Below are 27,687 nucleotides of genomic sequence, written 5' to 3'. Positions count from 1 at the left end.
ACATAAGATTAGGGACTGGTGACTGTTTTTTTCCAAAACATTGTCTCATGACTACGACTAAGGAAGGGAACTGCTCAGCTGGAGAAGGGAGATGCTTGATTTTCCCAATGGGGACACCAATTTCTCCTCCGTTCAGGCACCGTCGTGCTCCTTGGATTAGGAACCTTACTCATGTGTAATGAAATTATCTCTCACCCGGATGCTGCTGGTGGAGTCACCATCCCTGGTGGGGCTGAAGAGATGCGGAGATGAGGTTCTCAGGGACATGGATCAGTGCCAGAGTTAGGTTATGGTCAGACTCGATGATCCTGAAGGTCTTTTCCAAACAGAATGATTCTAAAAGGCAGCTCCTGAGACTTCAATGAACACTTCGCATTGAGGAAATCGGTGCTTTAGGTCTTTGTGTTCTGCAGAAGTAGTTTCATTTCTCCAGAGTAATTGCATTTCCACCTGTGTCTGCAATGCAGCTTAAATTCTTAAAAATACCCTGAGCTTTAGGCTGCTGTGGTCGTACAACATTCGGAAACAACCTCACTGAGTATTGTACTATTTTTAACCTGACTTCCTAACCTAGCACAGTTGATGCAATTGGGTTGTGTGCGCATCTGCTCACTCCCTTCCTTTTCTCTTTGGTACCCATTGGCCAATTTCAAGCAAATTTTCAGAGATCTCATAGATATTAAGATCCCCCTTTGCATTCAGAGAGCAAGTGGATGAGGAAGGTTCAAACACCAGCTAATGAAGAAAGTTCAGTATGATTTTAAGCAACTAGACATCAAAGATTCCACAAAGAACTAACCATGAGGTGTTTGGCTGCAGGAGCAGCCCAGACTGAATTTGGTTAACTTGGTAATAACCCAACCACAAGCCCTTGGAGAGCAGGTTGCCAGATTTCTCTGCTTCCAAACTACTTCTTCTTAGTCAAAGATGGGTTGTATTATAGAATCCTAGAATGGTTTGGGTTGAGGGGACATTCCCAGCTCCCCCAGTGCCACCCTTGCCATAAGCAGGGACATCTTCACCAGCTCAGGTTGCTCAGAGCCCCGTCCAGCCTGGCCTGGGATGTCTCCAGGGATGGTTCAGCCACCACCTCTCTGCCCAACCTGGGCCAGGCTCTCACCACCCTCAGGGGCAAACAGAGGTGGCTTGCTGAGGACAATTTGGATCTGAAAGGCAGCTTCTTCCATTATTCAGTGGATAAACTCTTTATGAAGCTGAAATCCCTGAACAGAGCCAAACGGAAATACCTCACAAGGCAGAAGACCATGCTCAGCTATGGGTCTACAAGAAGAGGGCTGGTTTTTGCTTCTCCGTGGGTGAGAGGACAACATCAAGCCCAGGTGCACATGGTTTTCATATGGAGGTTTGCAACTTCTTAGTGGGCAGCAAAATTGCCTTTGCTGTCTCTCCAATACTGGTTTTATTTTGATATTTATTCACAGGTGGCTCAAGAAAAAACGTAATGAAACAACATTTCAGTGCTGCTGGTTCTGGAAGCGAGGCATGTGGGAAAAGCAAAGAACAAGGAAGCCCGTGGTCTTAGGAAGGACCATTAATAGGAGTCATTTTCAATTTTGGAGCAAAACACTCTGCGGTTGACATGGTGGGAAGCTTGGAGTAGAACATGAGAAGCCCATGGGAGTTCTAATGCATGTCAAGTTTCAATTATAAACATGCGTGCTGGAACAAGAAAGGCCGACAGCTCTGACAGAGATGGAGCATGCAGGACTGGTCTGCTCTCCAGGCTCATCTCCTAAAGATCAGCTATGTTGTGATGGGCATATTCATTCTTCTGCCAAGTAACAAGTGATAGAACAAGATGAAATGGTCTCAAGTTGCATCAGGTGAGGCTGAGGTTGGATGTGGGTAACAATTTCTTCCCCAAAGGGCTGTGGGGCATTGGAACAGGCTGCCCAGGGCAGTGCTGGAGTCACCATCCCTGGAGGGGCTGAACAGACACAGAAATGAGGTTCTCAGGGACATGGGGCAGTGCCAGGGGTGGGTTAACAGTTGGACTCAATGATCTTGAGGGTCTCTTCCAACCAAAATGATTCTATGATTTTTAGATGTTTGGGGAAAGCAGCTCTTGGAGAATGGAAGGTGGTATCTCACAAGCTTAGGTGACTGTCACATGGCCAGTTAGCACACGCCAAGGGAAATCTGGCATCTACTGAAATTGCTGCAAAGAGACAGCACATGGGAGCAGGTTTGACACCCATGTGCACTCATTTTGTGCTTTCCCTTCCCAATGGAGGTGTCTGTCCCACCCTCAACCCTGTCCACCTGCCCAGGGAATCCAGAGAGCTGCCACTCCGCTGCCCCAGAACCATCTGCATCAAAGTTTAATGAAAGAACAGGTAAAAAGTTTTAAAGATTTCACTGGCAATCTGCAGCAATGCAAGAGCCTCTGCTTCTCCCCCCACTGATACCTGCTCCTCCCCAGCAACATCCTTCTTCTGAGCCACCCCAGCCCAGTAACCCGAGGGATACTGGTCTGGAAGGGACATGAGGAACAGGGACATGAGGAACAGGGACAAGGTTATTTTAGAACTACTGTGCTACGAGCAGGAGCTTTGCCATCATTTTCTCATCCCTCCTCTGCAGCAGGATCACCTGAAGATGAAGAAAGACTCACCAGCTTTGGTCCTTTTACTGGTGACAGTAAATCACAAGGAGATAGGCAAAAAGAGGCAGGATTTGTTCCTGCTGGTGGTCCTTCCGTGATCATCTGTAGGTAGCAAACCCCAGGGTCTCCTTTGGCATAGAATCATTTTGGTTGCAGAAGACCCTCAAGATCATCAGGTCCAAGCATAACCTAACTCCAGCACTACCCCATGTCCCTGAGAACCTCACCTATACATCTATACATCCAGGGATGGTGACTCCAGCACTGCCCTGGGCAGCCTGTTCCAATGCCCCACAGCCCTTTGGGGAAGAAACTGTTCCCAGATCCAACCTCAACCTCCCCTGGCGCAACTTGAGGCCGTTTCTTTGTGTCCCTGTCTCCCCTCAGCTCCTGTTCTCCAGCTGAACCCCCCAGGTCCCTCAGCCGCTCCCATCACACTTGTGCTCCAGCCCCTTCCCCAGCTCCGTTCCCTTCTCTCCACTCGCTCCAGCACCTCAAGGCCTTTCTTGGTGTGAGGGGCTCAAAACTGAACACGTTCAACAACAACTGCCTTATAAAAAGATGCGCCTATTTAGAACCAATCTGCACCCTCCCTCCTTCTCCTGCATTTCTGCACTTTTCATGAAAGTTTCACAAACACTCAAGGAGCTACGAGAGGTTTGGGTTCATGGCTACATCCTCATGGTCATGATGTCTTAACGCAGCCTGACTTTCAGACGTGAAACCCCACCACACTAAGTGACCGTCTTCACTCAACACTCCTCCAGTCTCTTCCATAGATGTTCCCCATGCAACAGAAACACTCCCAACCCATCACAGTCAAGCAGAAGATGCCTGAATGAGAAACAGCAACATTAAAAACCTCAGAGGGAACAAAAGGTTGAGAAAATCGACTGGACCAATGGAAAAACCCAGTGCTGTGGTGATGAGAGAAGGAAAAGGAACATCGGTCTGCACCAGCTTTATCTCAAGAACCTTTTGTGCCCTCAAGAAACATCTCCGCCCTTGCTTATCTTAAACAAATGGTTGCAGAAGGCCCAAACTGAACAAACAGGTTACTAGGCCTGCGGAAGGCACTGGGAGTTTCACTCAGTTTTATTGCACACAAAGTTCAGGGCGGGATTGATTTTCTGGGGGGGTGGGAAGGGTGAGGTGGGGCTGAGTTCACGGCAGCCCCGAAGACGCCCCATGTTCTGCGCAAAGGAGACAATAGAAACACCGAGATTAGAGGGAGCGTTACAAAGTATATATATTCTGGTTCCAGGAATGATCCGCAGAAACCAACCCAGTGACTTGCAATACGTCGCTATAACGCTTTCATCTCCCTATAGAACGGACTATCAGTGGCAGGAAAGTCCGGGACAGCACAGAGCTGCGGATATATTTAACTTTTATCGTGCCGGTACCACATACCTGATGCCTACAGGGTTGAATGTGCCAGTGCTCAGTAGAAATGGGCAACTGCACTTGAAAAAAGTGGTAAAGCTGCTCTTACCTCCCTGCCAGCCCCAATCCCCATCACCTCTACCCACCCAAGGCCAATTGTATCTTGGGCTGCAGCAAAATGAGCGTGGGCAGCAGGTAGAGGGACACGATTTTTGTCATTCTACTTGGCTCTGGTGAGACCCCTCTGCAGTCCAGCTCTGGGTCCTCAGCACAGGACACACATGGACCTGCTGGAGAGGGGCCAGAGGAGCCACAGGAATGACCCGAGGCTGGAACAGCTCTGCTGGGAGGACAGGCTGAGAGAGCTGGGGTGTTCAGCTGGAGAAGAGAAGCTCCAGAGAGACCTTATTGCACCTTTCTGGACTTAAAAGGGGCCTGTGAGAAAGATGAGGACAGATTTTTGAGCAGGGCCTGTTGTGATAGGACAAGGGGTGGTGCTTTTAAACTAAAGGAGGGAGATTCAGGCTGGACATGAGGAAGGAATTGTTGTCCCTGAGGGTGGTGAGAGCCTGGCCCAGGTTGGGCAGAGAGGCGGTGGCTGAACCATCCCTGGAGACATCCCAGGCCAGGCTGGACGGGGCTCTGAGCAACCTGAGCTGGTGAAGATGTCCCTGTCATGGCAGGGGTGGCACTGGGGGAGCTGGGAAGGGCCCTTCAACTCAAAATGTTCTATGATTCTATGACTTATTGACACACATAAACCCTATAGGCACTTCCAGTAGAACCATCTCCTTGGAGGCCACTTGCTGTTGTCTCTTCCACTTCCAGGAACTCCCCCAGTGTTGTCCTGGCATCTACTTGTCCTCTCTTACACAAGGGGAATTTTTTACCTCTTGAAAGGAGAGGGCTGAAGCACAAACCAAAGCCTTGACCTGCTCTGGAAGCCATGGAAGAATACCAAACAATGTCAGGAAGTCGCCTGGAAATGATTTCCGCTCTGTTAAAATTTAAATGATAAATCTTTTCCTTCAAATTGCAAGCTCTCCATTTTTCCTGGAAGGTGCTTATAAAAATAGTTGCTTCTGTACAAGGAATCAATCGGTGCTCGATACTAATGGAATAGAAAGTGCAAGGATTTTAAAACATACTTTTCAGCCAAGATAAGAAGCAGGTAAATCCTTGCAGCACCTCATGGCTGTGGCTCTCGCATCACTCGTCACCCACAACAAAGCACACGTAGGTCCTGGCCACCTCAATAATTGGCATCAGGGCTAAATTAAACCATAGGGTTGGCAAGAAGGACTTAGTTTCCAGCCACCCAGGAGCTGGAAAAGGAACAAAACTCCTCGGGCTTTGCCAGCGCTGATCCAACAAGCCCCATAGTAGACGTTTTGTGGCACCTTGATGGTAGGACATGCTTGATGACGAATCACGGCATAATACAAGTCTACAATGGGAGGCATGGGAAGCTGTTTCTTGGGAGATGTCCTGGTTTGGAGGATTTCCTGATTTAACTGCATCTTTGGGGAGCACACCAGAAATCGCAGACGGGCAGCAAAGGCTGGACGCGTAGCTGCAGCACGCGTGCCTCGGTGATGAGCATCTCGGAGAAGACTCTTCCCAAAAGAAGGGTGGGAGCACGGAGGCGGGATGTCTGCGACAGCGATCAGGACTGTCACAGCTGAACACCACTCTTCAGTTGTCATTAAAAACATTTTCCTACAGGGAATATCCCTCTGCCCTCCCATGTCGCCCCAAGGACGCAGCCTCCTGGATTTTCACTTGTTGAGCATTAATACTGGTTTATACATCCCCTCTCACAAAATGGTAGGTGTTTTAATCATAGAATAGAATCACAGAATCATTTTGGTTGGCAGGGGTCCTTAAGATCATCGAGTTCAACTGTTAACCCACCCCTGGCACTGCCCCATCTTCCTCAGAACCTCATCTCTGTGTATTTCCAACCCCTCCAGGGACGGTGACTCCAGCACTGCCCTGGGCAGCCTGTTCCAATGCCCCACAGCCCTTTGGGGAAGAAATTGTTCCCCACATCCAACCTCAACCTCCCCTGGTGCAACTTGAGGCCGTTTCTTTGTGTCCCTGTCTCCCCTCAGCTCCTGTTCTCCAGCTGAACCCCCCAGGTCCCTCAGCCGCTCCCATCACACTTGTGCTCCAGCCCCTTCCCCAGCTCCGTTCCCTTCTCTCAATTCGCTCCAGCACCTCAAGGCCTTTCTTGGCACCCAAAACTGCCCCCAGGATTGGCGGTTTGGCCTCCCCAGGTCCCAGCACAGGGACGGTCAGTGTCCTGGGCCTGCTGGCCACACCAGTGCTGGTACCAGCCAGGATGCTGGTGGCCTCTTGGCCACCTGGGCACACTCTGGCTCATGTCCAGCCGCTGTCACCAACACCTCCAGGTTCTTTTCCATCGGGCACCTTCCAGCCGCTCCTCCCTGAGCCTGTAGCCCTGTCCAGGGGAATTAAGGAATTACAGACTCTGCACCTGCAGTCCCAGACCCAAGGAAGTTACATTTAGACCCTTACATTCCAATTGCCTTTCCTTGGTGTTTGCTATCGGCTCCTGGCAGAACAGACACCCCGCGAGAGGGAAGGCAGCATTTAAAATGACATTAAATACTTGGTGGCATCAAAAATTTGGTGGGGCTGAGTGTCCCACCGCATCCCTCAGCAGCCTCTGGGATGAAACAAAAGACACAGAGAACAGCAGAAACGCCCCATGCGGGGTGAAGGATGCAAATGCAATTAAAGCATTTGAATAATTCTGCAAAGCGTCGCAAGTGAAACGTACCCTGAACCTTCCTCAGTGCCTTCTGAATACTGACAGCGAGTTTTCCAGGGTCTAATTTTAACTCTCGGCCCCTAAGGCCCTGAATTATACATAATTCAGGGATAATAAAACTTTAAAATCTAGGACAAAGTCTCCAAGGAGGAACCACCTCTCCAAACACATGTGTGCACATCAGGGCAACCAGGATGGGCAAGAAGAAAAGCCCAACCGGTGCCACCAAGCCCCGGCGAAGCCACCGAGATGGGGACAGGGGGAATGGAAACGCTGCTGCATTGAAACAGGGTCCCCCAGACACAGCGACACGGACACACGGTGCCATAGGAAGAGTATAAATAACAGACAAAAGAAATCCCCTTTTGTTACAAGAAACTGCGAATCCAAAATTGGTGACGAGTTGACTTAGGAAACGGAGTTTTTTTCCCATGTTATAGCAAAATGGGAACAATACTTCATAAGTGGAAGTTAACTCTAATTGTTTCAACTGATGTTATTTTAGTGTTGTTTAGGTTTATTGTTTATTTGTATGTGTTTCCTCTACCCCGGTCAGGCTTAAAAACAAACTTGATTGTCAGCAGTCTAGAGGCCCATCCACAAATAAATTAATTTATCCAGCAAATATAGATATAATCATACTACTGCCTGGGGTCCTTAAATAGAGAATATTTAAAGAATCATTACAATAAACAGCGTTGGTGACCTGTGTTTGCTTTCCCTTGGAAAACAGAGCCTTTTTGAGGTAATATTGGGAATAAATACCGTTGGCATCACTCGCGACCAGCAGGTACCACAACGGTTATTTCTTTTGTGGTCTGTCCAGGTAGCCCGAGATGATCCTGAGAAAGGGCTGAGCTGCTCTGAAAAGCTTCTCCTACATTTTTCTTGGCTTTGTGCTAATTTGGGGGTGCGGGAGGAATCGCTTTAGCTGGGACTTCAAGTGTTACGAGGTTGCTATGGGAATATTTGTAACTTGAGATATTTCAGTCCCTCTGGGACCTCAAATTTCTTTAAAGCATACTTTTCCCCTATATTTTTCACATTCCCCGGTCTAGTTTTCCCTGTCTCTTGTACCCTTCAAAGCCCAACTGCCCCCAGTTGTGAACCTCCATGTGCCATCTGACCATGTCCCTCCAGATAAGATGACCTGGGCAGAGGAAATGGCAGGAGGACCCTTTGTTCATTGTTCACCCTCAACACCTCCCCATCATAGGATCATAGAATAATTTAGGTTGGAAAAGACCTTTAAGATCATTGAGTCCAACTGTTAACCCAACACCTCCAAGTCCACCTCTAAACCACATCCCTAAGAACTGCGTCTTGCCATCGTAGTGGGCAGTGCTGCGAGAGAGCAAGCTGAAAGCAGAATAGGGACCTCCCTGATTAATTTTTGAGGTGACAAATAAAAAGACCCCATGGGACATCAGGGGGTTTTGGACAAGGTTGCCCTCTAAGCTGGAGGGTCTGTTGAAACTCTGTGCAATCCCAATGTCGGTGCAGCCTCCTCGTGCCAGGTGTGCCCACCCTGAACCTCAACATCACTCTTCGTAGGAGGTAAGGGCTGTATCCAAGTTTATTTTCTTTTCACCCTTATTATGAATAAAATATTTCATGTTTTTCATGGTCATTTGTGCAGTCTACCAGAACCAAGCCCCCACAAATCTTCTCCGCTTGGGTAGGCCAGAGTTTCAGCTCAAAGGAGCCCCAGCCCATAGGGGCTGGGACAGTCCAACAGTGATGAAATGCCTTATTTGCCAAGTGATAACTTTATAATCTTACAAACAAGAGGTGGCTTCTCTTTTCTTTCAATCCAGAGGCGCTAGGAGAACGTTCTCACTGCTCAGCCCTTGGTGCTTCCCATTGGGGACCTTCCAAGTGTACAGAGTTTTGCAACACCTTATGATCACAGGCAATAGTTAGTAAGTCTACAACTACCCAAAAGGAGGTTGTAGTCCAGAGGGTGTTGGTCTCTTCTCCCAAATAAAAAGTGAAAGGACAAGAGGAAACGGCCTCAAGTTGCACCAGGGGAGGTTGAGGTTGGATGTGGGTAACAATTTCTTCCCCAAAGGGCTGTGGGGCATTGGAACAGGCTGCCCAGGGCAGTGCTGGAGTCACCATCCCTGGGGAGTTTAAAAAGTGTTTACACGAGGTTCTCAGGGACATGGTTTAGTGCTAGAGTTAGGTTATGGTTGGACTCAAAGATCCTGAGGGTCTCTTCCAACTGAAATTATTTTATGATTCTAAGTCAATGAGCATTTTTTGCCATGATCCCTGTAATTGTGATCCATACATTGCATCACCAAAGTCCAAGGGAATTTGCTATCACCTTTAATGGGGTCACGGTGGTGGCCAGCCCTCTTGGTCCACCAGTAGACCTTCCTCGTAGACCTTCACTGCTGAACCAAGCCGTGCAGAATATCACCAACTTTTCCTTTCCCAAGCCCTTTGTATTGTGCTGGAAACACTTTCCCACAACAGATATTGCTGTTTGCAGTTGGCTGAAGATGCAGCCAACACATTTTCACCAGGACTATATCACAAACAAACAGTTTATCTCCTTTCCGAAGTCTCTGCTTTGTCTAGCTCAGCCCAGAAACAGCAAGCGAGGATCCCACGTCGCAGCCACCCAGCTTGGAAAACATCCCAATGTGTAAATGTCAATTAAATCTCATAAAAGCCTCATTCTTTCCTTCAAAAAGTGCCATTCCTTTGCAGGAGCGTGGGCTGTGCAACACAAGGGCTCGACTTTCTCCTTGCCAGGCTACTGGCACCTGGGTAGAAGAAGCTGTTTCTTGAGCATCCGTCTGCGCCCTCACAGGATTCTCCTTTCATGCATTGAGGACTAAAACTCCTCCTGCTGTGATGGGTTTTAAAGCAGGGACAAGCACAGAAAACGTTATGCACTTGCCACAGAGTGTTAAACATATCATGCTATACATTCATCATGCTGGTGTTTTTTCACGGGCGCTTTGCAGACCTCGGGGAGCTGTGGGCTACTATTAACAGTAAAATGAGGACAAGTAAGAAAAGCAGGTTTGTAGCTGCTTTACAGCAGTTTCCAAATGTTTGGAAATGGATCTGGCACTTCCACCCCACAAAAAAAATCCTGAGAAACTGTTTTTTATACAAAGTTTGCTACAGGACAGGCAGCAAGACACCCATATCTGCTCTCCTGTGTCTTGGAAGTGCTAAGCACCAACGATGACAATGTCAAAGACAGAAGGAAACTGCACATTCTCCAGACATTGCTCAAACATCATGTGTTAAAGCTGCTTCTGTGCTGACTGCCAGGAGCTGGGTGAAGCCCCTTCACTTCATTTCACATTGGCCAAGAGGACGAACCTTCAGGTATTTCATCAAAACCAAGCAGGGTCAAAGAAGAACCAGCATCAAAACTCAACAAAACAACCCAACTCCTGGATATTTTCATGCGCCAAGCAACCAGCACCAAAGACTTTGCTTACTTGGATGTCTCAAATCTGGAATGCCTCGAATGCCCCTCCTTGCTTGGGCTTTTTTAGCCCTTTTCTCCTTTCCTTGGTGCCCTCCTTGCTGGCAGGGTTGTGACCACGTGATGGGCTCAGCTCCAGAAGCTGGGAACGGTCTAAGACAGTGGTCACCAAGCATGGTATGACCAATGAGAAGAAAGGGGCACAATGGAAAAAACGTAGATTAATGATTAATGTATTATGAGCAACTCAGAAGCGGCTGTCGAACTGCTCACGACCCAAGAGAAATGGGAATTATGGCAACCAGCACATCCCTCATGTCCTTTCAGCTGGTTCCCTTCTCCATCCAGGATCCCTGACCACCGCTGTCAGCACCGCAGCCATAAGCATCGTACAGATCACAGAATCATACAAACATTTTGGTTGGAAGAGACCCTCAGGATCATCAAGACCAACCATAACCTAACTCAGACACTAAATGCCAACAATGACACCATCAAGGTGGCTCTGAAGTCACGCAGGGACAATACAGCAGCCTTGGGACACTATATGAGGTCTCCCATGCTACACACCAGGCTCACCCGTGTAGTCCTCCTAATGATCTTAGAGGTTAAATTACATGGCCAAGTACCTTATCAAAAGTGGTTTGAGATATCTTCACTGGCATATTGCTGTTTGCCCACTGTATGTAGAATTACAGAATCATAGAATCATTTTGACTGCAGAAGACCCTCAAGATCATCGAATTCAACTGTTAATCCACCCCTGGCACTGCCCCATGTCCCTGAGAACCTCATCTCTGCGTCTGTTCAACCCCTCCAGGGGTGGTGACTCCAGCACTGCCCTGGGCAGCCTGTTCCAATGCCCCACAGCCCTTTAGATGAATAAATGTGTCCTAATATCCAATTTAAACTTCCCCAGCGTGACTTGAGGCCGTTTCTTTGTGTCCTTGTCTCCCCTCAGCTCCTGTTCTCCAGCTGAACCCCCCAGGTCCCTCAGCCGCTCCCATCACACTTGTGCTCCAGCCCCTTCCCCAGCTCCATTCCCTTCTTTCCACTCGCTCCTGCCCCTCAAGGCCTTCCTTGGAGTGAGAAGCCCAAAACTGACCCCAGGATTCAAGGTTGGTCCTCAGCAGCGCCCAGTGCAGGAGGATCGGAGACAACCCGGTGAGCCGGGATGACTCAAATCTGCCCTCCCCAAACCAAGTCATCAGACGCCTGCGTCTCTGTGTTTGGCAGCCTCAGCTTTTCTCCCCTTATCAACGCCAAAAACTAATCATCTAACACCCGTGGCGATTTGCCAGCAAGAGCGCCGTGCGAGGAGCAGAACCGTCTCCTCCGCTCCCCCGACAAAGCGAAGCAACAAAAGCGAAGCTCTTCCTCATGCACCAAGAAAAAAACAACTCCCACCAGCTAAGAAAAGCTGGAGGTTAATATAAATTCCATGGCTTTGAGGGGGAAACGGAGCCGCATTCAAAGACTCGATGGCTAACCACGCTTCCTTCGTCTGGCAACTGCCCGCTCCCCCAGCAGAGTTATTGAGGAAGTCAGACGAGCGCTGTATTTGTTCCAGCTGCACATTTCCCTTAACCCCTGGTAGTGGGTTAAGATCTTGTTTTCTGATGGTAGCTTTTTATTTTCATGCCACGGTTGTGGTTATTAGCTTTTAACGTTGTCATTCATGGGTAAAAAATAAAGAAAAATAAAAGCAAACTTCGGCATTCTGAGAAGTCCAGGCTGGATGAGCAAAAGGGGGATTAAATTAAATTAAATTCCAAGCTTTCAGGAATTAGCTTGGAACAGGAAAGAAAAAGATAAAGCCATTACAAAAGCTTGTGCTAAGACAGGAGTCCTTTCTGTTGTGTTAATGCAGCCACGCAAATTCCTACAAAGATTTATTAGTCAGCTCATATAATCTGCTCCCCTTCCTCTTCTGATGACAACATCAAGGTTATTTTCCTCCGCTAAAACTTCACTCTCTCCCAATTAAGAGGAAAAAAAGTAATTACATTTTTCTTTCCAACACTATGTTGGTGGTATAACCAAGGCTACCCGTGAGTCTGACGCCTTCGGAACAGCAAAATATTATACAGATGCTGAAATTTTAGAGATTATGCTGGTAAGATGCTCGCCGTAAGGTCCGTGGTACCCAACACTGAATCACCTTGTGGAGCTGGGATACGCCAGAGGTTTGCAGCATCGTCCCCTTCCATCATCCCAGACCTGCTAGAGCATCCTCTATCCCACGGGACTTCAGCCTGCTAAAGCATTAATTTTATGCGGAATCTACTCCTAAATCTGCTATTTGCCTTGGCCCCCGGCCAGCCGAGCACTTAGGCACATGCTTAAAGTTAAGCACAAGAGTAAACAGATTGAAGCCAGGGAGACTTAAAATTAAGCACATATTTCAAGGATTTGCTGGATAAGGGCTTTAACCCCAGTGTGCGGCGTTTAACTGGGATGATTCCCAGCTGATTGGCTCCCCCCTTTCCCCAACCTCCATCGGACCAGGCAACAAACGGTTTCTGTTTTGCCCCCACCACGCGAAAGGCTTGGCTTTAAAGAACCCTTGTCTAGCCTCCAGGAGAAGCATGTCTTTCTTTAATTATACCTGCCTGTGAAATACCTTCCAGATATCCCCACCCAAACAAAGCCTCAGGAAAGGAAATAACGGAAATTCCTGATGGTTTCCATGGGGAGGGAAATGATCCTAACCAGTGAGACGAGGCGCACGTAAGACGAGGCTGATGACTGCTCCTACTGTACACGGCTCCCAACCCCGCGAGAATCCTTAAAGCTCCAGGAGAAACCTGATCTGGGTGAAGATGTCCCTGCTCATGGCAGGGCTTGGACTGGATGAGCTTTGAAGGTGCCTTCAACCCAAACTATTCTGATTCTGTGATAGTCCTCATCTCCCAGGGCAGGAACCTCCTTGAACGCGGCTCCTGGATGCAGCTCTCTGCACGTGTTAAACTCTGAAAAGCCTTTTGGTGGATATGTAGGGGAAGAAGAGACATGTGCAACACAAAATCTGTGAAACCCCCACATTCGCCCCCATAGCAAAGTGCAGCACCCAACGGGGAATCTTCTGAAAGGCCACACAGCTTCTAAAGGGCTGGAAGTCACTTCTGAGACTTCTTTTTTTTGCCTTCCATACGTCTTTATTCTACTTTATTCCAATTTCATCTGCCCATGGTAGGACTTCGGTGGCCGTGGGCACGTGTGCAGGTCTGGTACAGCAAAACTATTCTTGGCATGAGGAGGCAACCACTCCAAACAGGCAGCACAGGCAAGACTTGGAGATACGGACAACAGAGATGAGTAGAAGATGGGAAATGTGAACACAGAAGATGAAGATTTGCTGTTGATTTCTCCTGAAACAGGATTGTTCTCATCAAGGAGCAGTGACTTGCCCAGACTTGACAGTGGACTTAAGGAATGTCACCAAGTCCCGCTCCCATCCCTCACCTGTCTGCATCCAACTCATTTTTAACCACCCTGAGCTGGATTATCTGCTCATGAACTCCGCTGGTTCTCACCAGGCCATGTGCAGCACAGCAAGGGTGCTAAATAAACAACTACCTTTGGAAAACCACTTCTAAAAGATGCCTGGATTACTCCATCCAAACTGCTAACTACTCTAGGAAACCACTAGGTCATCGATTTTACATTTTGATCCAACTTCACGTCAGGAAAGCTACCTTAGACCTCCCAGAAGGCCATCAGCTCCTGAACCAATGACTCTCAGAAGATGAACACTAGCAGAATAAATTTGAGTTCTGGCATGTATGCAAATCCCACCATGAAAAGACGTGGCAAGTAGGAAGCCAACCAAGGCAATCGGCTTCCACTTCAGACAGGAATGGCAGGATAGTCGAGTAGTGAAGGAACTCCACCTTGAACACAGCAGTTCCCAGTCTCGTGTACAACTGCAGCTCTTGGAAGCTCTAGTCATACATTTTTGTGGCCTTGCTGGCCTCTTCTAGATGAGGAAGAGCAGCAAAGGAGCTGTATCTTGGAAGTCTCTTCCACTTCACCAAGGTCAACATAGACCATGTAATTCTCATTTATTACCTGTGTTGCTATAATGCTTGGAAACACCACCAAAATCATGGACCTTGATGTTGTATGCAAAGATCTGAACGCTCTTCCAACGGCAGGAGGAAAGCAGCATAATACCAAGGCTGAAAGAAGGCAGGTTTTTGCTTCTACCTTCAAACAAGGTTATTGGTAAAAAAAAAATTAAAGAAGAGTTTAAATAACAAATCTGTTTGCCTAAGCACTCATAAATTGAACTAAACATAGTTTTCCTTTAGTTGGAAGGGCCCCATAGTGTGTGTAGTCCCAACACTGTGGCACTGCAAGAGGGGTGGGTGTGAGACCCTGAGTTTCTCCCTGGCCACAAGTGTTCCCTTGGGATTTAAAGGAAGACATGAGACTGTTCTCCTCCATCTCACAGAACTGTTTGGGTTGGAAGAGACCTTCCCAGCTCCCCCAGTGCCCCCCCTGCCATGACAGGGACATCTTCACCAGCTCAGGTTGCTCAGAGCCCCGTCCAGCCTGGCCTGGGATGTCTCCAGGGATGGTTCAGCCACCACCTCTCTGCCCAACCTGGGCCAGGCTCTCCCCACCCTCAGGGCCAACAATTTCTTCCTCATGTCCAGCCTGAATCTCCCTTCCTTTCTCTTCCCTTGCTGGGGTCCCAGTCTCTTGGCAGTTTTCCATACCCAGGTTTGGTTTTACTTCAGCCCTCATAGCATTGGCAGAAGGAGCTCCCATACGTGTGCGTGTAGGTCAATGTCCACGCAGACGTCTGCCTGCGCCGACAAAGCAGACAAGGGACAGAGGAGCCACCCCCGCGCTCTTCGGATCATGTCAGGTCGCACGTACGTTTGAAGTTGGCCACCCAGTTCTAAGCATCCAGGAGTAATCTCGTAACGGCGACTTCCTCCACCGCTCGCGGAGCTGATCTTCAGGAAAGCTCTGCAGCGCGAGGAAATCCTGACCATCACCACCAAAGTGTTATCGACACAGCAAGGAGATAATAACGACAGGAACTGCCTTACGGCAAAAATCACCATCGTGATTCATGCGACTGCTTGGTGCCAAGGTCCGACAAGCTGGAACGCAGTGAAGGGAGGTCACACATGTTAATAGCTGGTTATTGTCCAAAAAAAAAAAAGAGGTGGGTCCCTACAATTCGATGAGCATCATCCACTCTCCCTCTGGCAAATGAATCAGGTCTTCAGTGCACGGTACAGTTTATTGCGTTGAACTCACTTTCTCATAGAAGGCCACAGGTCCCACCTTCTCCTTTTGGAGACATCCAAATGCCATGTCTGGCAACTTGACACCCGGAAAAAGCATGACTGTTCACGGCGGCAGAAGCCAGAGCGGTCTGCAAGTTTAGTGACTGGATTCACAAGAAATATCACCGAAATCACAGCAGCCCTCTGATCCATGTCCAACCCGGCCATGACCGGTGGGCAAACCACTGTAGATCAGACCCCACAGAACTTCTCCCAGGACATTTTACTCCAGGAATTGCTGGCTCAGACCTTCATGGTCTGTGATACACATCCGAAGAGTGTGAGGGACACCATTAAAGGTGATGGCTTTAAAACCTGGGTGCTGCCAGATGGTATTCAGTTCTTGGAGCACGCACAACATGGCAAACAGCTGTGCACTGTTCAGCCCCATCCTTGATGGAGACCATACCCCACCAGCACACAGGCTTTGCATGTGCAGTATAAGTGTAGGAGATGACCTCTGAAGGACACAACCTGTGTTGTTCTATGATACTATGAAATCCCCCATCTTGGACAACTGGAGAAATGGAAGAGGTCAAGGGCTGGCGAGACAAGGACTCACCAACCCTCTGTGGAAATTCAGCCACTTGTTGAGCAGATGCTGGGGAAGATGCTGTGGTGGCATCATGGAGGAGCCTCTACGTGTGACAAGGGGGCGGATTTGCCCCCATGATGGTTTAGACTGGATATCTGAAAAAAGTTCTTCATGGAAAGGGCATAGGAAGAGGCTGCCCAGGGCAGTGCTGGAGTCACCATCCCTGGAGGGGTTGAAAATACACAGATGAGGTTCTCAGGGACACGGGGCAGTGCCAGGGGTGGGTTAACGGTTGGACTCAATGATCTTGAGGGTCTTTTCCAACCAAAATGATTCTATGAGAAACACCCATCGGTACATTCTCCAAGTGCAATACTACACCAGAAACAGAGCACCCTGGAGACTTTTTTCTTTTTTCTTTCCCTTTTTTTTTCATTTCTTTCAGCAGCGCAGGATTCCTGAGTTCGCAGAGTCTCTCTTTAACGTCACACGTGTGGCTCAGGTCCCTCAGGCCCCAGCAGAAGCAGCCTTGGGATATTTGCACAGACCCCTCACAATGGAAGGAAGAGGGTGTAGGAGGGAGGATCAGGCTGCTGACCCCTTTATTGTTCTTGGGCCAGAAGAAAGCTTCCTCCTGGCTTAAGAACCGCGGCGCTGAAAACGTTTTCCAGCCAAAACGAGTCAGATGGAGTCACTGGGTGGTGGTTTTTCTATTTTTTTTTTAATTATTTTTTTTCTTTCTCCTTCCCCTGCCTCCCCCTTCGGCCAAGCAACGGGGAGTCACAGGGTTGCGCTCCATTCACAAAATACCTGCCGCACATCACGTAGTCCTTCCCCTCGACGGCGGGGAAAGGCGCTGTAACCCAAGCAAACGAAAATAAACGAAAATAAAATAGAAAGGAAGAAAGGACCCCGCTCCCAGACTGACGCCTCCAGCGCGCGCCCGCCGGGGAAGGGGTAGGCGGGGTGGGGGGGAACAAAACAACGATATGAAAGAAAACAAAACCAGCGAATTCTGCTCCGAAAGGATTAAATGGAGGTTTTCCAAAAAAACACCCCTCCATTATATAATGAGGCTTAACTTGGAGTCACCGGGGTCACACGACGCAGCAGACTGGAAAAACCAAAGCGCAGTGTAGCCTTTTAATTGTTAAGCTAACCATGAAAAACAAGAAAAAGAAATAAAATGGAAAAAGCGATGTTGTGATTGCGCGACAAGGTGGCAGCTCGCACACTAATGCTCGGGGTATTTTTTTTACCCCCTTAGCTCTTTGTGGCTGAAATCCCGTTTTAGTGTGAGTTTGACCCCTCGCTTCTCTGCCTATTGGGATGGAGATCTGTTTTGTGGGCACGTTGTTGTCACCAGGCAGCGATGCCACAGGGAACACGGGGACCACACCGGCTCCCGAAAACTTAAAGCACACGGAGCTGATCTGCACTGAAAGCAAAATAAAGTCCAAGTCGGAACATTTCCCCAACAATCAGAACCCTTCGCTGGGTTTCCAGATCAAAATCCACAGGCAAAGAGATGATTTTTTCAGCACGCCAGATGCATCTACAAGTCAAATCATGATCCAAGGTGACCCACCTTGACCCCAGGTTCTCCACAGCTTTTGAGCTGAGTTGGTTGTGCAACCACAGGCCAACCTGTGCCTGGGGAGGTTCAGTTGGACATGAGGAAAAGGTTCTTCACCCAGAGAAAGCTTTAAAAAAGCCCAGCCTAGCCCTCTGCTTTTTGAAAGTCGAGCTTTCATTGACCACAGACCCAACCACTGGAGCAGACCGGCCATTGCCACCACGCCACAGCGTGACCAGAAGGTCCAGCAGCAGTGATGGGATCTGCTGGTACCATCAGGCTGGAGACCCAGAGATCATCCTGGGCTCACATTTTCACACAGAATCACAAAATCCCAGAATGTCAGGGGTTGGAAGGGCCCTGGAAAGCTCATCCAGTGCAATCCCCCATGGAGCAGGAACACCCAGCTGAGGTTCCACAGGAAGGGGTCCAGGCGGGTTTGAATGTCTGCAGAGAAGGAGACTCCAAAACCCCCCTGAGCAGCCTGGGCCAGGTTCTGACACCCTCACTGGGAACAAGTTTCTTCTCATATTTAAGTGGAACCTGCTGTGTTCCAGTTTGAACCCATTACCCCTTGTCCTATCACTGGTTGTCACTGAGAAGAGCCTGGCTCCATCCTCCTGACACTCCCCCTTTCCATATTGATCCCCAGGAATGAGTCACCCCTCAGTGTCCTCTTCTCCAGCTCCAGAGCCCCAGCTCCCTCAGCCTTTCCTCACCCGGGAGATGCTCCACTCCCTTCAGCATCTTGGTGGCTGCGCTGGACTCTCTCCAGCAGTTCCCTGTCCTTCTGGAACTGAGGGGCCACAACTGGACACAGGATTCCAGGTGTGGTCTCCCCAGGGCAGAGCAGAGGGGCAGGAGAACCTCTCTGACCTACTGACCACCCCCTTCTAACCCACCCCAGGTACCATTGGCCTTCCTGGCCACAAGGGCCCAGTGCTGGCTCATGCTCACCCTGCTGTCCCCAGGACCCCCAGCTCCCTTTTCACTGCTCTCCAACAGCTCATTCCCCACTTACACTGGAACCTGGGGTTGTTCCTGCCCACATTCAAGACTCTACACTTGCCCTTGTTCTATTTCATTCAATTTTTCCCTGCTTTTAAACAATGACAAATACAAATTTATGCTTAAATCTGAGTCTTAAAAACCGGTGTAGGTCCAGATTACAGTTGCAGAGCAACCATGAAACAACAGGCCGGGGCGTCTCTCCCGCTGCTTTTTCGAACCATGTCCATGCAACTACCAACCACAAACCTTTTCATTCTTATCTAGTAAACATGCAGCAACCCAAACTTGAAGAACACGTATTTTTATGCTGTGTTTATTCTTAGAGCCAAGAGGAAGGCTGGACAAATTACAGCATACACAGCTTTAAGGAATAACGTAGCTCACGGGTGCGCGATGGAAGGGTTGGCGATTCCCTTCCCAGGAACGGCACGCAGAAGGAATTTACATTTTATGAGATATCTGCTTATTTTGCCCAGCCAAGGGGTCTTATTTTGCCCAGGCAAAGGGAAACAAGTAGCTCCTATAAGCATACATATTTTCTTTCCGTTCAGACAAGGCGCCTCGAAAGAATATACAATGAGAAATGAAATAATCAAGCGGGTCACAAAAGCAGGAAGAAATGAAGCTTTATCATTCTCCAGTGGCTTCTCTGTTCATACGTTACAGGAATTAAAGACAAAAACAATAAAAACCTCCACAAAAAAATGAAAATTGAAAAGAAAGCATGGCAACAATGAGGAATTTCCAGCAGGTGAAGGGCAGGATAACCCCGGGAGACAGGGACACCAGGGCAGCATTGTGTGGCCAAAGTCATCGAGACCACATTCCTCCCGCTTTTCTATTAAACTTGATTAAAACCTTCAACCCCACCATCCAGCAAAGGCATTTTGGGGATGGCACTGAGTGTTTTTTCACTGACCAGCATGTGTACAGCCCAGCGCTTGACATTTTTACAGCCGGTGGTGAAGTTCATGGAGTATCTTCACAAAAACCCAAACAAATCCCAAAGGTATTTTTAACGAAGCATAAAATGAGGGACAATATGAAAGTGGGAGTAGAAAGGGTCTCTGGGTAACAGAGCTACGGCAGATGAGAACATCATTTAATTCCCTTCATAAACAGCCTTTATTTTCCCCGTGGAAGAGACGTCCAGGCACTGCACACACCAATAAATTTCCCACTATAAAGGATGATCTTTGACCGAACCACCTTGGATTACAATAAACACCCTGCCACTAAATAGCTATATTTACACCCATAGCTATATATACATCTCCCCATGCTGGATGGGATTGACTTACCTGCTGCCTCCAGGCAGGAAATTCGCATTTTAAGAACTTCTGGTCTCATTTATTGTATTGGTTTCTATTCCCATAACATCAGAGGAAAGGCAGGAGAAAGGGAGGGGGGGAGTATCTTCTGTTTAAAAAGAGATTTTGAAATGCAACAGGAAGCACCAACCTTATATTTTGTCAGACAAGGGATGAGGGCAACCCCCCTCCACAGGATTTTTAGAGCGATGTGTGTAGGTCCGTCCATCCGTCCACGAGGACGTTTGCACGTCTCTCTTCTCTGGTCCTGTGGTATGTCTATTTTTTTTTTTAGAGAGAAAATTCCTTCCTTCCCCTGATTTTATTAAAAATTCAGGTCTTTCAGGGAGAGCAGGGAAGGGGATTAGGATGTGGAAATAGCCAAGCCAGCAGAAATAGTTGCTTGACCAAAGAGACACTGAGTTTTTATTCAGGATCTTTAGAAATCTGGATTTTTTTTTCTCCTCTGCTACTTTTAATAACTTTTTTTTTTTTTAACTTAATCATTACCTCGCAACCGGCTTCAGGAAAATATTCAGCAAATTCAAGGGTGCGCAGCAAAAGCCCTCTCAGATTTCTAATGAATCCTCTGGGAAAATGAGGGAGAAAAGGATGTAACACTCTTCAGAAGTTAAAACTCAGGCAGAATTTGGGGTGTCTGTGCGTTACAGCCTACAGAAAGGACTAGGAAAATAAAACAAAACAAAACCTTTCAAGGCTTGTTTTAGCTACACAAAAGCAACTTATTTTTCAAAGGGAAGTCAATTATAAGGTTGAGAAAAGCCCGTGTTGTCCTCTGGTGTGTTTAAACCAGAGCTCAACGCGGTGACATTTTTGAGACTCAAATACCTATCGAGTTATTATTTATACCCTATACCCAAATCAGTTAATTCTCCAGAAAACTGCTCTTCTCTGGTCTAAAACTACTTGTGAACTCCTTAAAAGTAAAACAGAGGATCTTTCTTCATCATCCTTCCAGGAACCGTCTTACATATCCCGCTCTCCCATCCTCTTGTCTCGTCTCCTTGTGGTCCCAGGTCATAGACCCAAAACCAACCACCTCCTAAGGATAAGCCCAGCTTAGTCCGGCCACTCAGCTGCTTTGTGTCCATCCCTCCACCAGCTTGGCTCAAGGAAAAGCCGCAAAGCAGCCAAAATTCCATTATTCGTTCTTTTTTTTTTTTTTCTTTTGGTAGCACAAACCAGTTCCTGGCAAACTGGGGTCTAAGGAACAGAGATGGTCCAGTGGTGGACACCACCACGGTCTTCATCTCAGTCCTGCTGAGGTTGGTGTGTCCTTCTACATGGGGTGGGGACAACAGAGCAGATAGGGGACAGATGGACACATGGATACGTGGGTGTTCAGAGGAACATCCAACATTTGATGGGGCAGCAGCAGGGAGAAAGGAAGGACCCGACAGGACATCTGGCACCGCTCCTTGGTGTGAGGAGCATCTCTTTGGCCAGAGCACCCGATAGGATGCAGAGTTAAGGATTAATTGTGCAATGGTGGGATTTCTAAGAGGAGTCGGAGAGGTTTCAGGATGTAAGGAAGACCTGGGATGTGGGGCTTGTCCAACCTCCAGGAACCACCTCCCCTCACAGTTGTGCAGACAACACAATAATGATGATGATGGGAGCTTCACAGACACCTTTGGTTTCAACCCCGCTCTGCTCAGGGTGTCCCTCTGCTCTGAGGCTCACAACAAAGCGCAGTGCTAAATAAATCCAGCCCTGGGTGCAGAGAAACACCTTCCCCCTCCGCAAGCCCCAACACCTCCCACACTCGACGTGCACCCCGAGGTGGGCGCAGCAGGACAGAGAGCGGCACGAAGGAGGCTGTGAGACAAAGTCACCGCCGAGAGAGGTTTCTGCTTGGAAAAAAGCCTTTGGAAAAAGCTTCCTTGTCGCGGAGCCATGCTTTCGGGGCTGTGCAGCGAGGCCGCAGTGCCCTCTAGTGCTGTTGGAGTCCCCTCTGCCACCAGCCCTGTCCCCTCTGTCACCACACGTCAAGCCAACCCTGAGAGTTGCAATGTTAAGCCACCTTTGTCCTTTCCACCAATGCATGTCTCCGAACCCAGCCCACCCACCAGGGGTGCGAGAGAACCCTAACACCTCCCACCCTGCCAGAAGCTCATCACGCTCCAAACAACAGGGCAGCCTGGTCCTAACCTTGCCCAGCTGACCAGTACCAGCTCCAGAAACCACAATTGAAAAAGCACCTCTGTGCCCACTGGGTTGAGAAGACACCCCCATAAATTACGGGCCAACATTGTTCAGTCTGCTTGAATTGGATGACAGCCAGAAAAATAAAACCAGCTCTGAGAAAGGAGAGTCTCTCTCATTTGTTACAATCAGAAAGCAGCCTCAAACAGTAATAATAATAATAATAATAATAATAATCATAACAGTGGAAATGTCAAAGCTTTTTGCCATTTCCCTGGTGTTTCTTTTGTGCAGTGATGTCGATCTTACGATCTGGAAGACCATTATAATCTGGAAAACACACTGGAAGATCTCTGCTTTTCTGCATGTCTCATAAAAACCATGGGGTTTGTAACCTGGTTTGGGGCTCACAGCAACTGTGCTCTACAGCCAGAGCCCAGGCTTGGGCTTTATAAACACCTGTGAGCTGGTGACCTGCATGGAAGATGAGGCAGACTTAGTCCAGACCTCTCCTCTCCAGTGCTTTGGAGATGGCAATGGTCCCACCTGCCTTGGTCAACAGTGGCCTTAACTCTAACATGGGAGTGATGCTGAAGGGGTCACAGGTGATCACAGCAATTTGCCCTCTCAGCCCAAGGTCATTGTCAGTTGTGTTAAATGCAACAAAAAACAGGCCACAGCAAGACCTTATTTTACTGAAAGTGGCAGCAAAACAAAAGCTTTTTACTCAGCGGTGGAGATCTGACTCGCAATACTTTGTGACCTATACTCAAGTGAAGCTTGGCTCTTCGACAGGGACTTTCCGTAGTGGTTTTAGCAGTTACAGGATTGGAAAGACCCTTGGGATACGGGAAGCTGGCTTGTTAGATGAGAAACCTTCTCTGAAAGCAATGCTTACATGCTCTGGCTGGAATCCAGCAGGATCTGCGGGTGGGGAGAAGAAATCCCCCTAGTTTGGGACTCCTGGGAGTCACCCCAATCTGTTCAGAAGTGTTTGGTGGAGACGTAAAGGATGTCAGGGTTGTGATGCTGCTGTGAGAGAGGATGGATCTAAGGTGGCTAAAACAAGAACTATCCAACCTTGTAGTGAAGCGGAGGCAAGAGAGGATGTGGAGACAATTAGGACTCTGCATGGTGATGGTAAATAGCACCACCCCACCAAAGAGCTGTCCCTGAGCTCCAAAGAGATCCGTCCCCCTGCCAGCACTACTCTGGAAGGGTCAGTAGGATCCAGGCCTCACATCAGCACTGGACACTGACCTCTCCTTGCATGCAGAGTGATAGCAGAGGGGATGCTCACCCACAATCCACCTTTCTCCTCCCGGACACCTGGATTGGTTTCATCTCTCTTTAGGCACCTCCCACGTCTGAGCAATCCATGTGTGAGCTGGTCCCTCTGGGCTCCTTGCAGAGCCAACAGGGAGAAGCCATGGGTGTCCTCATAGAATCATAAAGTCGTTTTGGTTGGAAAAGACCCTCAAGATCATCGAGTCCAACTGTTTCCCCACCCCTGGCACTGCCCCGTGTCCCTGAGAACCTCACCTCCACATCTGTTCAACCCCTCCAGCGATGGTGACTCCAGCACTGCCCTGGGCAGCCTGTTCCAATGCCCCACAGCCCTTTGGGGAAGAAATTGTTCCCCACATCCAACCTCAACCTCCCCTGGCACAACTTGAGGCCGTTTCTTTGTGTCCCTGTCTCCCCTCAGCTCCTGTTCTCCAGCTGAACCCCCCAGGTCCCTCAGCCGCTCCCATCACACTTGTGCTCCAGCCCCTTCCCCAGCTCCGTTCCCTTCTCTCCACTCGTTCCAGCACCTCAAGGCCTTTCTTGGCGTGAGGGGCCCAAAACTGCCCCCAGGATTTGAGGTTTTGCCTTTATTTCCAGGGGAAATAATGATTCAGATGGGAATTACTCAGCCTTCTCTAGACCTCAAGACACAACAAATAACACCCCAACGTGTTCACAGCTCTCCTCTGGCAGGAACCCCAAGCAACCAGCCCATGTACAGATCCCACCTTTACTCAATCTCGGCACTGATTTTTAACGTCTGACTTGCACACACTTGTCAATGAGGAGAGGTCGCAAAGAGAGTAGGTGAGGACACCTGTTAGGTGCCTAAATCCAGGTGGGATGCCAGCACAGTCAGGAATCCTGGTGCTTCAAACCTGTTTGGACAAAGTCGGAAGGACAACAGTGCTAAGAGGAACACAAACGATTTACAGAGTCTGCCTTTCTCCTAAGGAGCTGCTCCCTTGTTTCTCATCCAACGAGGAAGTTGGATGACGACTGCAGCCAGAAGAGAAACCAGCGCTTTATTGTAACTCCGAGCATATGACAAAAAGGGTCAAAAATGAGTATGGAGATGGAAGGAGATGAGCAGCGAATTATAAGACGCCAAACCAAATGATATTGATACAGTCTTCCAAGTTTATACCACAGCACCAGTAAACCCCAGTATGCCTTTTAAAAGTGCCATGTAATTTCTGTCTCCTAAAGCACAAGGAGCAGTTGGCCAGCAAAGTCACAGCCACACCGTTCAGAGGAGGACGGACTCGCCCTGAAGGCACGAATCCAGCAAACTGAAAGCCAAAAACTGCAAAATGTTAGCCGAGAAACCTCTTGGGATGTGTCCCAAAACTCTCCGCTGCTGTTGAGCAGCATTCACGGTGTGAAACGCAGCCTCCTGTGCCCTTTGTGAGCTATAGCAGCTTCTCAGGGAGGATGGGGTATATCTTGTAAGACATCAACCTTTGGGTTGTCTTCTCTATTAAGAAGTTTGCCAGGGGCTCGTAGTCTGAAGACCATACGGAGCATTTGGCTGTGACACATCCAAGCACGAAAATCTTTCCAAGCGTTTGCCAAAGGGAGCAGAAGCAAAACGCACTGACTCAGCCCTCCCCGTGACGTCTTCGCGACACCAAGATGATTACGCGGTCTCCAACAACCCAGCTGAGGTGAGGATGATGAAGACGGGCTCTGCACCCGAGCTGCGCCTCTCTAATGTGGCACACAACTGATCCTCCTCGGCGAGCAATCAATCGGATCTTATGAACGGGGAATACTTATCTTCAAAAGATTACTTTTTTTCCAAAGCCACTTTTTTGGGCAGCATTTAGGTGAATTAGCATCCAAATCCAACTACAGGCTCCTATGAGTAAGGAGAGATGAAGAGGTTATGGCTCACGAGCTGAGCCAAAGCAATGACCTCATGAGCTCCGAGGCATGAAGATTTCAACAAAAAAAGCCTATTTAACAGTAAAAACAGCACCCCAGGTAAGATTTGAAAAGACGGGGCAGGAGGAGCCTTCAAAATACCAGTTGTCCCAAAGGAATTGTGTCCAGCGCTGAAGCGGAGCTGGATTCTGTCTGCGTCCAGGAGATGGCAGAACACGCCGTGCCGCGGATCTCCGGAGTGATGCACACATTCTCCAATTTCAAAATAAAAGGCTGTTAGCGAGCATTTTTCCCTCATTTATAAAGAAAAAGGGATTTGGGGGAAGTTCGTTTTGGTTTCTGTTCTTTTTTTTTTAACCTTTTCATTGCCAAATAGTCATAGGCTTTCCTTGCAATATTTTGTTAAAATCCTATTAATAGATTCCAGCAGCTAAACTCAAGTAAATATATTAATGTCCAGATATCCAGAATATTCTGTTTAACCCACTGTGGGGGTCACTGTATCTCTCTGTAGAGATACACACAGAGAAATTAGCGCTAAATTCAGGTCCTGTGTCCATCACACCATCAAAGGAACCCATATTTCCAAAGCAGCCTGCACGTAAGACTCACTAAATATCTCAGATCTGGTGGTCTGAACCCAAAAAGCCTCTTCCTCAGGATATGCCGCAAACATAATCACAATGTGGGAAAGCCCCATGGAAGGTGATTTTTCCTTCTGTACACTCAGATGAATATTTTCCCTTATGCCCCCACACACTGTGCTTTGCAGAGACATTTAAAACAAGCAATAAAGCCCAGGAAAAATCACTGTCGGCGTCACACAATTGTGTTTAAGCGCAGTTAACAATGACATGTCGGGATTAAAACAGCTGTCTGCAAGAATTTCACTCGTCAATGCTGAACCAGATTAATCCTCACCCAGAACTACTCAGTTCTTCTTTCCTACACGCAAAATAATACAGTAAAAGCACAAATGAAACACCAAATCCAGCATTCCCACCAAGTCTTCCAGCTTAGAGCGGCCACACTAAGAATTAAGCTGGATATTAAGGTGTATTTTGGAATTAATTCACTGGAGTCAATGGACTCAACCTGGTGTTACAACGAGAATGACAAGGAGACAATCAGACCAAGAGGACTTGGTGTATTTTGTAGCTGTCAATTATAAAAGATGAACCCTAGAGGAGAACGTCAGCTCCTCACACCAAAGATGGTTTGACTCCTCACTTCATAGAATCATAGAATTACAGAATCATAGAATCATTTTGGTTGGAAAAGACCCTCAAGATCATCGAGTGCAACCATAACCCACCCCGGCACTGCCCCATGTCCCTGAGAACCTCATCTCTGTGTCTGTTCAACCCCTCCAGGGATGGTGACTCCAGCACTGCCCTGGGCAGCCTGTTCCAATGCCCCACAGCCCTTTGGGGAAGAAATTGTTCCCCACATCCAACCTCAACCTCCCCTGGCGCAACTTGAGGCTGTTTCCAATTATTCCTCAGGGAAAATAACCTTATTTTGCACAATTACTGGGGTCTGTATCAGCTGACTGATGTTTTCTCCCTGTGACCTAAAGTCCAGACATACCAAGGATGCTGCCAAAATCAGCAGCTATTCTCCACTCCTTCCGCTGGTTTGTGTATTTAGTGCCAGCTACCTCACCCAAAAGAAACAGTAAAGCGGATCATCGCATGGTTTGCAGGATGAGCAAAGCTTTTCTTTCACACGGTGCAAGAGCAAGAAGCCCAGCGAGCTCTTTGCTCAGTGTGGAAAAGGGCGACGCTGCCGCAGCACATGAGACATCTCGGTCCTTTCCCTCTGCAGGTAAAGGGGAGAATTCACCAAAATCACGCCAGGCACCCTCAGAAACTTGCCCATCAGCCACTTTGAGGACTAGGGCTCTGGAAAGTGAAAAATTATATGATTCTGACAAACTGACCTATTCAATAGAACTTTCCAACTCAAGGCCTCACCCTGTCATCCCCCAACATTCAAGCACCAAATGTCATTTAGGCAGAATTACTAAAATCGGGTTGTAGAGACAGATTTGGAGAAGAAACAGGATAGAGAAAAAGTACAAGTCGATGAGCATTGCACATAAACATACACACACCCCCAAGAGGAAACATCTGGATCAGCACATCATCACTGCTGGCTTCCTGGCCGCAATTTATTTTGGAGCTTTCAGGAGCCCTGATGCTTTTCAGAATCTCCTTTCCTAAAATATATGAGCCCTGTGTCCATGTACAGGTATAAATATATGTATATTTGTCTGTATATATATACTGCCTTCAACGTTTTGCCTCCCAATGAAGTCTCTGCGGTAACTACCTCTTGCCCAGC

The 27,687-nt window shown here is 48.2% G+C and overlaps 1 protein-coding gene across 4 annotated transcripts in view; it reads right to left on the bottom strand.

Moving 5' to 3' along the window:
* LOC136115181 (CBP80/20-dependent translation initiation factor) overlaps positions 1 to 27,687 on the bottom strand; it is a 148,038-nt gene that overhangs the window by 67,017 nt on the left and 53,334 nt on the right. The gene's annotated exons all lie outside the window — the stretch shown is intronic.

Source organism: Patagioenas fasciata, chromosome Z (assembly GCF_037038585.1).
Source record: "Patagioenas fasciata isolate bPatFas1 chromosome Z, bPatFas1.hap1, whole genome shotgun sequence".
Lineage (NCBI taxonomy): Eukaryota > Metazoa > Chordata > Aves > Columbiformes > Columbidae > Patagioenas > Patagioenas fasciata.
The sequence above is the reverse complement of the archived record's forward strand: the minus strand, read 5'-3'. Positions and strand labels throughout refer to the sequence as shown.